Here is a 10,415-nt window from a genome sequence, read left to right as displayed (position 1 = left end):
GTGTGAACTTGTTATGACAGTTACTCCGTAAATAAGTGTCCAGTGAAGTTTTAATTATGTTATCAAGCATTCATCCTCATCTAGGATGCACACATTCTCATTCATCGTGCATGCAATAGGTGCACCGGAGACGACCGCTTCGTTCGAGCTCAATCAAGCGAACCCCGAGGGCCAGGAGTTCAACCCGGAGGTGGAGGTCCAGCAAGCCGAACACGAGGAGCCCAAAGAGGAGATCGAGTGCCATAATCACGAGACTGCATTGTTCGTGAAAGGCAAGCACCGGAGCATCTTAAGTCTCCCACTTTAATTTTGAAAGTTTACTTGAATATGTTATATCTATTGATGCATTACGTACAGGAGTTGTGATGAAACCCTTGCTGCATTATCCTTATTCCTTGTCCAGATATCTTACCATTGCCTGGTCATAGAGTTAGGATCGAGTAGCAGCTTAGCCATGCTTAAATCGGTAGAAGTCGGGTGATGTCCTGTCACCTGCGCGAGATAGGGTTGTGTCGGATCACAATTGTCTATATGAGCTATCGTGGAAGGAACCTGATTAAAATGACTTAAGTCGGGTGGAGTTTTGTAAGGATGTAGTAACTCTGTCGGTGGCAGCTAAGGACCAATCATTGTACGTCCTCTTGTAATGTTGAACGCATGCCTGACACTTAGTTGGCCGGATAACTCGTTCCGACCGCGAAGCCTAGTAGTATGACTCAGGCTGAAAGACCGGCAAGTATAAAGTGCGCACTACCGGAGGAAGTGCGGTGTGCGGGGGACCATTGGCGTAAGACCAAAAGCAGGTGAGTTAAAAGTCTTGACCTCCCTGGCAGAGTGGTAGCACAGGGAGTGCAGCGCTGATCGGAGCCGCGATTCCTGCGTCGTACCAAAGGTGACCCGCTTGCTCTCCGACGGGGGATGCTTGGGTGAGTGCTAGGAATAACCCTCTAGCAAGATAGGAGTCGACTCGAATCGCGGTCTCTCCCGGATAGTGAGAACTTGACAGAGCAGCGACAAACGTAGCATTCACTAAGTACAATGGTTCTTGATAATGATGTTGATGATAGCAAGGAAGAACATATGATGAACTTGATATGGTTATTATTGCTTGTAATAATCAAGTGAAGTGTTTTAGTCTAGGTGCTAACCTAGTGATAGGTTAATGATGATTAATAGGATCCTAATACAAGTAGTAAAGTAATCACTTAAGCTTTTGGCAAATGTTGAGTCAAGCCAGCTACACTTTATGCTCAAACTTGTATGATCCTTGGTGTCTTTTATGTTTTATTAGACGGGTAAGTCTAGCTGACTACATCCTCGTACTCAGGGTTTATTCCCACCTGTTGCAGATGATATCTTCTATGATGGCTTCTGCAAGACCTGTCTCCATCCCGCTGGGGATGAAGACTAAACCGTTGGGCACGGTTCTCTGACCACTTCATACCTGTTGCTTTTGATGGATGGCATAAGAGTCTGGCAGAAACAAGAACTTGTGAACTGAACTTTGGAACATGTGTTGTACAACTATTTTGCTTCCGCTACTGTAAACTTGTGTTGCAATAACTAAGTAACTCTGATGTGGTGCCGCTTCGATGGCAATGTTTGACTATGTAACATTCGCTGTGTGATGTTGAACTAGTACGATCTTGGTTTGTTGCAAGTTGGCTTGAAATCCTTCATGATTTCAGTTGACTACCAGGATTATATGGGCTGAAGTTTGGAAACTTGATTGCTAGTCAATCGTTTCTACACTTGAACTACTATAATTTGGTCGGTTCTGTGACACTGCGGGGTCTCGGGTTATATGCGCCCACTATGGGGGCACCGAATGCTCTTAAGTGGTCACCGGACCCGTCCGCTACCCACTGGACTTAAACACAGAGGGCTCCGCAAAATTTCCGAGCACCGGACGATGGCCACCGGACGCTCGCCTAGCGTCCGGTGCCATAGGGCACCCCTTGATGAATCACTGAACGCTCGTCACCGAACGCGCTCAGCGCACTGTGCGCATATCCAGTGAGTGCATACCGTGAGATCCACCACATCGGACGCACTAGGTGTGCGTCCGATGCACCTTTACCCAGAAATTCAACAGAGAACTTTGCCCGACTTTCACCCAACCAAGTTCCAACTTCTAGAAGACTCAAATAAACACAGATTGGAGCTGGTATGAGTGACCTCTCTCAACCCCTCAAATTTTCACAAAAATTTAGCCTTAGGCATTGTAGTTTTTTATGAAACTATTCAAGTGAAAGCCCTAAGGAGCATCGTGTGGCCATAAAGCTAGGGGTTCAAACCATGGTGAGCTTTGAATGCTCCCCCTATCTATGGACAAACACAATGGATGCTCAAAGCATAACCAAAAACAAACGGTAAAACCAACAAGCATGCATATGATATGAAGTGCAATGCAATACTTGAAAGTAAACCAATGCTTGTCAAGTTTGATCCAATGTTATGCTTTTTCACACTCACAAGGTGGTTATCTTAACCATGTTAGACAAGCCCTACTCTCAATCTTTTTGTATTTTTGTTTATGGTATGCATGATATGCAAAGCAAAAGCTATTTATAAGAACAACACACAACTTAATTTTTTAGTAAAGTTAGAAAGATCAAGCACATTTAGTTCCTTTCTCAACATACAAAACCTAGCTTCATCTATGGGTTTTGTGAACATATCCGCCAAATGATTTCCTGTCCCCACATTCTCTAGGGATATATCACCTCTAGCAACATGATCCCTAAGGAAGTGATGACGGATGTCAATCTGCTTTGTGCGGGTGTGTTGAACCGGGTTGTTTGCAAGTTTTATGATACTTTCATTGGCACACAACAAAGGTACTTTGTCTAGTACTACTTCATAGTCTAGCAAAGTTTGTTTCATATAAAGTATTTGTGCACAACAAGCACCGGTGGCAATGTATTCCGCCTCGACCGTTGACAAAGCAACACTATTTTGTTTCTTTGACATCCAAGAGACAAGTGATCTACCTAGGAAGTGTAACCCTCCAGATGTGCTCTTTCTATCAATGCAGCACCCGGCATAATCCGAATCGGAATAGCCTAAAAGTTGGAATCTTGCACCTTCGGGATACCACAAGCCTGGGCAAGGTGTGTATTTTACATACCTAAGAATTCTCTTGACGACAATCAATTGAGATTCCATAGGCATAGCTTGATATCTAGCACACATATACACACTAAACATGATATCGGGCCTAGATGCTGTGAGGTAGAGCAAACTTCCTATCATGGAACGATAGAGAGTTTTGTCAATTGGGTTACCTCCCTCATCCAAGTCGAGATGCCCATTTGATGCCTTGGGAGTCTTGATTGGCTTTTAATCCATCATCTTGAATCTCTTGAGAAGATCTTGTGTGTACTTCCCTTGAGAGATGAAGACCCTTATTTGACTTGAAATCCTAGGAAGAAGGATAGCTCGCCTATCATGGACATCTCAAACTCCTTGGACATCAAGTCACCAAATTCCTTGCAAAAATCTTCATTAGTGGAGCCAAAAATAATATCATCAACATAAACTTGGCAAATGAAGATTTCCCCACTCATCTTCTTGGTGAAGAGTGTTGTTTGAACTTTCCCAATCTTGAAGCCCTTCTCAATGAGGAAGTCCCATAGCATGCTTCGGACATCTGGTAGACATGCTTGGGGTACCTAGGGTCTTCAAAATCGGGGGTTGCTCAACATAGACAAGCTCATTAATGTAACCATTCAAAAAAGCACTTTTCACATCCATTTGAAACAACTTGATATCATGACTAGATGCATATGCAAGTAGGATACAGATAGCTTCAAGTCTTGCCTCCGGTGCAAAGGTTTCACCGAAGTCAAGACCTTCCACTTGTGAAAAGCCTTTTGCCACGAGCCTTGCCTTGTTGAGCACCACCTTGCCTTGATCATCTTTCTTGTTCCAAAAGACCCACTTTGTTCCAATCACTCTTGCATCTTTGGGTCGCTCTTCAAGTGTCCACACTTGGTTGTGAGAGAAGTTGTTCAACTCCTCTTGCATGGCAATGATCCAATCCGCATCACGAAGAGCTTCCTCTATAGTATTTGGTTCATCTTCAAGAGACACAAAGGCGTGATGTTCAATAAATAAAGCATGTCTAGAGCGTGTAGTTACACCACGTTATGGACTCCTGATGATGAGATCTTGAGAGTGATCTTGGAGGAGGTGTGATGATCTTCTTAGCGCCACTTGATGGATTGCTTGCGGAGCATCAACATCTTATGCTTGTGCCACCGCTTCCTCCTGAGTGACTTGAGTGTCTTCATGAGCTTCTCTCACATCCTTGTCTTGATCTTGTGGCACATGTGAGGTGGATGGTGGCTAAATGATTTGCACATCATCATGTTCTTCACCAGCATGTCCTTCATATCATCACTTATGGTTCACCACCTACATCATCAAGATTATCACTTGCTCCTTGGGAGTCATTAGTTTCATCAAATTCAACATCAAAAGTTTCTTCAACCATGTCTGTGGCATGGTTAAAGACACTATAAGCCTTGGACTTTGATGAATAGCCAACCAAGTAGCCAATGTCGCATCTCCTTTGGAAGTTGCCCAAGTGCTGGTGCTTCTTCTAGATGTAGCATTTGCACCCAAACACTCTAAAGAATGAGACATCGGGCTTCTTCCCATTGAGCAACTCATATGGTGTATTCTTTAGGAACTTGTGAGGAAAGAGCCAGTTCGATGCATAGCATGCGGTGTTGATTGCCTCGGTCCACATCTTCTCCGAAGTGTTGTACTCGTCTAGCATTGTTCTTGCCAAGGTGATCAATGTCCGGTTCTTTCTTTCTACTACCCCATTTTGTTGTGGCGTGTATGTTGAGGAGAACTCATGTTTGATCCCAACATCATCACAGTATTCTTCTATGTTGGTGTTGTCAAACTCTTTGCCATTATCACTTCTAATTTTCTTGATCTTGACATCAAATTGATTTTGAGCATTCTTTGCAAATTTCTTAAAGATTGATGCAACTTTGGCCTTGTCTTGCAAGAAGAATGTCCAAGTGTACCGGGAGTAAGAATTAACTATGACCAAGCAATATTTGTTGCCTCCAAGACTAGCATATGTGGTTGGTCCAAATAAATCCATGTGGAGTAGCTCAAGCACTCTTGAAGTAGAGAGATAGGCCTTGGTTGGATGGGTGTTTGCAACTTGCTTACCGGCTTGACATGCACTACATAGCTTGTCCTTCTCAGAAGTCACATCCTTCAAGCCTCTAATCAATTATTTTTTTCATCAACTTCTTGAGTGTGCCCATTCCAACATGTGCTAACCTTCTATGCCACAACCACCCAAGTGAGGTCTTGGTGAATAAGCAAGTCTTGACATCAAATTCATTAGATGAGAAATCAACTACATACAAGTTGTTGTGTCAGAAGCCTTTGAATGCCATTTCATTGTCATCTTCCTTGGTCACTATCACTTCCTTTTTCTTGAATAGGCATTGGAAACCAAGATCACAAAGTTGTCCAACCGAGAGCAAGTTGAAACTCAATGATTGCACATAGAGCACATTGGTGACGGAGTGGTCATTGGATATTGCAACCTTTCCTAGACCCTTGACCTTGCCTTATGAATTGTCACCAAATGTGATCTTCACTTGGTGGTCAACATCTTCATCAAGTGAGGTGAACATGCGGGGATCTCCGGTCATATGTTGAGTGCAACCACTATCAATTACACAATGTGATCCACCGGTCTTGTAGTTCACCTACACATAAGAGATCAAGCTTGAGATTTAGGGACCCACATTTGTTTAGGGCCCTTGACCTTCTCTACTAGGTGCTTTGGCACCCAAATATTCTTTGGCCTTTGCCTGTTTGGCGGCCCCATGAAGATAACCTTGACCTTGCCACTCTTGTCTTTCCTTACAATGTAGTGAGCATTGAAGGCAAATGGTCTAGCATGCTTGGGCAAGGGTGGCGGTAGTGGTGCCTCACACTCATGAGCAAAGTGTCCCTCTTGTCAACACTCAAAGCACCTCTTTGTCTTTGGCTTGCTTGGTTGATCATGAGTGGCTAGTGACTTTATGAGCTTGCTTTGATGAGCCTTGTAGACAATCCCACTTTTGTCCATCATCATGACGGTATTCATGAAAAGCTCACTTTGAAGGTCCTTCCCTTTTGTGAACTTTGCTCACCCCTTGGTTAGATGCTCCTTCTCTTTCTTGAGCTTGTTGTTCTCTTGAGTTAGCTTCTTGATGATTGGGTCATTATTGCTCTCTAACTCTTCCAAGATGGACTCATCTTCTTCTTGCTTGTCATACAACAACCCAAGCTTGAGATATTGGTTTTATTCTTTGAGCAACTTGTTCTCATATGCAAGCTTCTTATCTTGATCAAGTGACTCAATCACAATGGTGTTGTGCTTGGCTTGCTCTTGTAATTCTTTCTTGAGCTTGGCATTCTCTTCCTTGATCTTGATAGTGTCCTCATAGCTCTCGGCCACTACCACTTTCTTGCCCTTGCAACCAACACATTTGCTAGTGCTCTCCACAAGTAAGTCATCACAAGATGTTGCTACATCAAGCTTAACAACATTGTTAGTAGCAACATGTGTTTCATTGATTGCAAGATCATAAGCTATCTCAAGCTTGTCATAGTTTGCTTTTAGAGTTGTGAATTCTTCCTTCAAAGCTCTATGTCTAGTGATAAGCTCATCATGAACACTCTCAAGTTTATCATGTTTTTCTTTAAGCTCTTTTAGAGAAAGTTTGAGCTCCTTGAGCTTAGTGGTCATTATATCATTTTGATCTCTAAGCTCATCACTGGATTTAAGCTTTGCTAGAAGTGATTCATTTTCACGTTCAAGTTTATCATTTTCACTTCTAGTTTTTCTTATGACCTTAGCGTATTTGTTTAGCAATTGCACAAGTTCGTCATAAGAGGGTGATTCATATTCACTATCACTCTCACTACAGTCATCCTCACTTTGTACCTTCCGGTCACCCTTGGCCATGAGGCATAGGTGTGTAGAGGATGTAGATGGTGGTGAAGATGGTGGTGATGAAGCATCAATGGCAATGGCGGCAACCTTCTCATCATCACTTTTGTTGTTGGAGGAGTCACCACTTGTGCTTTCAATGTTAGTGAGCCAATCACCAACAATGTAAGCCTTGCCATTCTTCTTCTTGTGGTACTCCTTCTTCTTGCCACCTTTCTTCTTGTATTGCTTCTTGTCGTTCTTCTCTTCATCACTTGAATTATCTTGCTCTTTGTTCTTCTTCTTGTACTTGTCCTTCTTGGGCTTGGGACATTGGTGAGCAAGATGACCAAGATCACCACAATTGTAGCAATCCATCTCGGAGATGGGTTTCCTCTTGCTACTTGTGAAGAACTTCTTCTTCTTGGAGTCAAAGTATACTTCATTCTTGTCGAGCTTCTTCAACATCTTGGTGGTTTTTCTCACCAAGAGGGCAATGGATGCATAATCATCACTTGAAGTTGATGACTCAACTTCAATCTTCTTGGCTTTGCCCTTGAGAGAAGCTTTGAGGGCCAAGTCCTTCTTCTCCTTCTTGGCTGATGAAGAGTTATCTTGGGGGTTCATGTGCGTGTACATCTCATGAGCGTTGATCTTCCCCAAGATGGACGTTGGTGTGGCGAAGGAGAGATCGCCTTGATGAAGCACGGTTACTATGTGCTCATATTTCTTAATGGCAAGAACACATAGTATCTTCCTCGCCACATCCGCTGAACTCATTTGATTGAGCCTAAGTCGATTTAGCTCTTCTACAATGACATTCAAGCAAGAATACCTTTCATTAGAATTTTCTTTTGGAAGCATTTCAAATTTATTAGAATTTTCAAAGCGTTCCTCACGCTCACTCTTCAATCCCTCATGGAGCGCACAAAGTTCCTTCCATAACTCATGGGTGGTTTTGTGGTTCCTCACGCGATTGAAGACATCTTTGCAAAGACCTCTAAAGATGTGGTTTTTGGCCTTTGCATTCCACAGTTCTCGTTCTCTTGCTCTTGTGGATTAAGAGCGGTGTCTTTTGTCAGAGGGGTAAACCCTTCGGTCGTGGGTTTTAGGCACTTAGTGTCACATGCCTTAAGGTATGACTCCATCCGTATTTTCCAATACTGGAAGTCATCGCCATCGAACATGGGTGGCGGTCCATCCCCGTTAGACATCTTTTCTCTAGGCGGTGAAGCATAAATAATGAGCACTAGGCTCTAATACTAATTGAAAGAATCAAGATGCCCAAGAGGGGGGTGAATTGGGCTTCTCTAAAAAATTAAGCATCCTATAAGCTCGAATTCAACCCCTTGTGCCTAGTGTGATCTAGAGAGCTACTAGATAAAAGAGTTTTGCAACCAAGTTCCAATCCTATTCTGGCATGGCAATTCTAAGAATATAAAAGCTCAAAATAATTGCACAAAGTAAATGCTAGAAAGTAAAGGAGGAGGGCAAGAAAGCACTCAGCGATGTTTCGCTGAGGTATTGGAGAGTCGCCCCGCTCAACTAGTCCTCGTTGAAGCACCCGCGCAAGGGTCTTGCTCCCCCTTGGTTCGCGCAAGGGTCTTGCTCCCCCTTCGCCTACAACCACTCACAAGCTTGACACGAGCCATCAACAAGAACTCTGGGCGGTCTTCGTGCCTCCAATCACCACCGAACCGTCTAGGTAATAGCGACCACCAAGAGTAACAAGCAAAGAACTCTCACTTGACCCAAACAAGGCACTAGAGAGTGGTGGATGCACACTTGACACTTGGAACTCAACTAGAGAAGGATTATCACAAGAAATCTCTCAAATCTCAATCCTCTTTAGGCTCTTGCTTCTCTCTTGCACCACAAGGTGATTCTCAACTGATCAAATGGGAAAGAGGCCTCCCATAGATGAGGTGGAGGAGTATAAATACTCCCCATCAAGTCTAAGGGCCGGCCAACCGTTATACACTGAAAACGGGAGCACCGAACGTTGTTGATGTTGCACCGGACGCACTACACCGAGTGTTCGGTGACACACAACGGCTAACTGTACTCTCTTCTGACAGAGCACCAGACGCTACCTCTGAGCATCCGGTGACACCATCCGGTGTGAGGGTAAACTTACACGCTCCCTAGGTTTAGGACCGAACGCTACCCGGTGAGTCCGGTGCTAGTGTCAGATGCCTTCGTCAAATGCAGACCTCCCTGGGTGTAGGACCGGACACTACCCGGTGAGTCCGGTGCTAGCGTCCGGTGCCTAACCCTAGGCACCCAGTCACTCTAACTTGAGTCAACCTCACCAGACGCACTCACATAGTGTCCGATGCTGCGTCCGGTTCCTACTTAGGCACCCAAACTTTGTTGAAACACGGTCTTTCCAAAACGAAGTTTGTTCCTCTCGATCTAAGGACTATCTCTGAGCTGCCTAGAGCTAGGTTTACCAAGTGTGCACCACACCTAAACCTAAAGCCTTGCCTAGGTCAAGCTACTCATTCAATACCCCTCTTAATAGTACGGTCAAAGGAAAAACAAATCCTAAACTACTCTAAGTGCCCTTCTTCACCATGTGACACTTAAACCTAGTCTAGTCTTGACGATGTCCAACCATCCATTGAAAACCAAAATGATTTCCACTATTAGTTAGGCATGAACGTCCCCGTCCATCGAGTACCTATTACCATGACCTAACACTAATGACTTTGCCTCTACAAAACACACGTTAGTCACATTAATCAACATTGTCATTAATCACCGAAACTCACTAGGGGCCTAAATGCTTTTCTGGGTTGCGAGGAGGGTTAGAACTTGGAGCCCTAAGTACTTTGGATCTAGCAGTATGTGGCTAGGGTTTTTGATTGTGTAAGTTGTGTATGCTAGCTTGAACTTGCCCTATTCTACATCCTGGCGTCCCCTTTTATAGGTGAAGGGGAGGCACAGGGGTACATGATGTCTAGGACTAATCGTGGATGATGTTATGGGAGCTGATGCCGATTATGTCGTGGCTGTCGTAGTGGTATGGCTTGACAACTCTTGTAGCATTGTACTCAGCGATGATGAGATCGTCCTTCCCGTGTACATGAAGACGTGGCTGATGGTTGACACGAGACTGGTGCTCATACGCATGCGTATGTATTCCTACATACGTTGCGTTAGGAGTCGTTGGAGCACTGACTGGTCCTATGGGATCCTTGCCAGAGAAGGCAACCAACGGTCTCGAGGCTTGAGCAGATATGGATGAGCCCTATGAAGGCGGAGGGAGCATTGACTAATGCGTCTCCAGGAGGTGCCCAATGGGGCACAGTGCACGTGATGGTGGAACTACCTTGTACTTTTTGCCAACTCCCCCGGTAGGGGCGGTAAAAGGTAGGAAATGACCAGGGTACGATCCATCATTATAGTTGCTATAGCCATGATGTTAGGTGGTGAAAGGTCCTAATATGGCTAG

This window comes from Sorghum bicolor, chromosome 4 (genome assembly GCF_000003195.3).
Source record: "Sorghum bicolor cultivar BTx623 chromosome 4, Sorghum_bicolor_NCBIv3, whole genome shotgun sequence".
NCBI lineage: Eukaryota > Viridiplantae > Streptophyta > Magnoliopsida > Poales > Poaceae > Sorghum > Sorghum bicolor.
The sequence above is the reverse complement of the archived record's forward strand: the minus strand, read 5'-3'. Positions refer to the sequence as shown.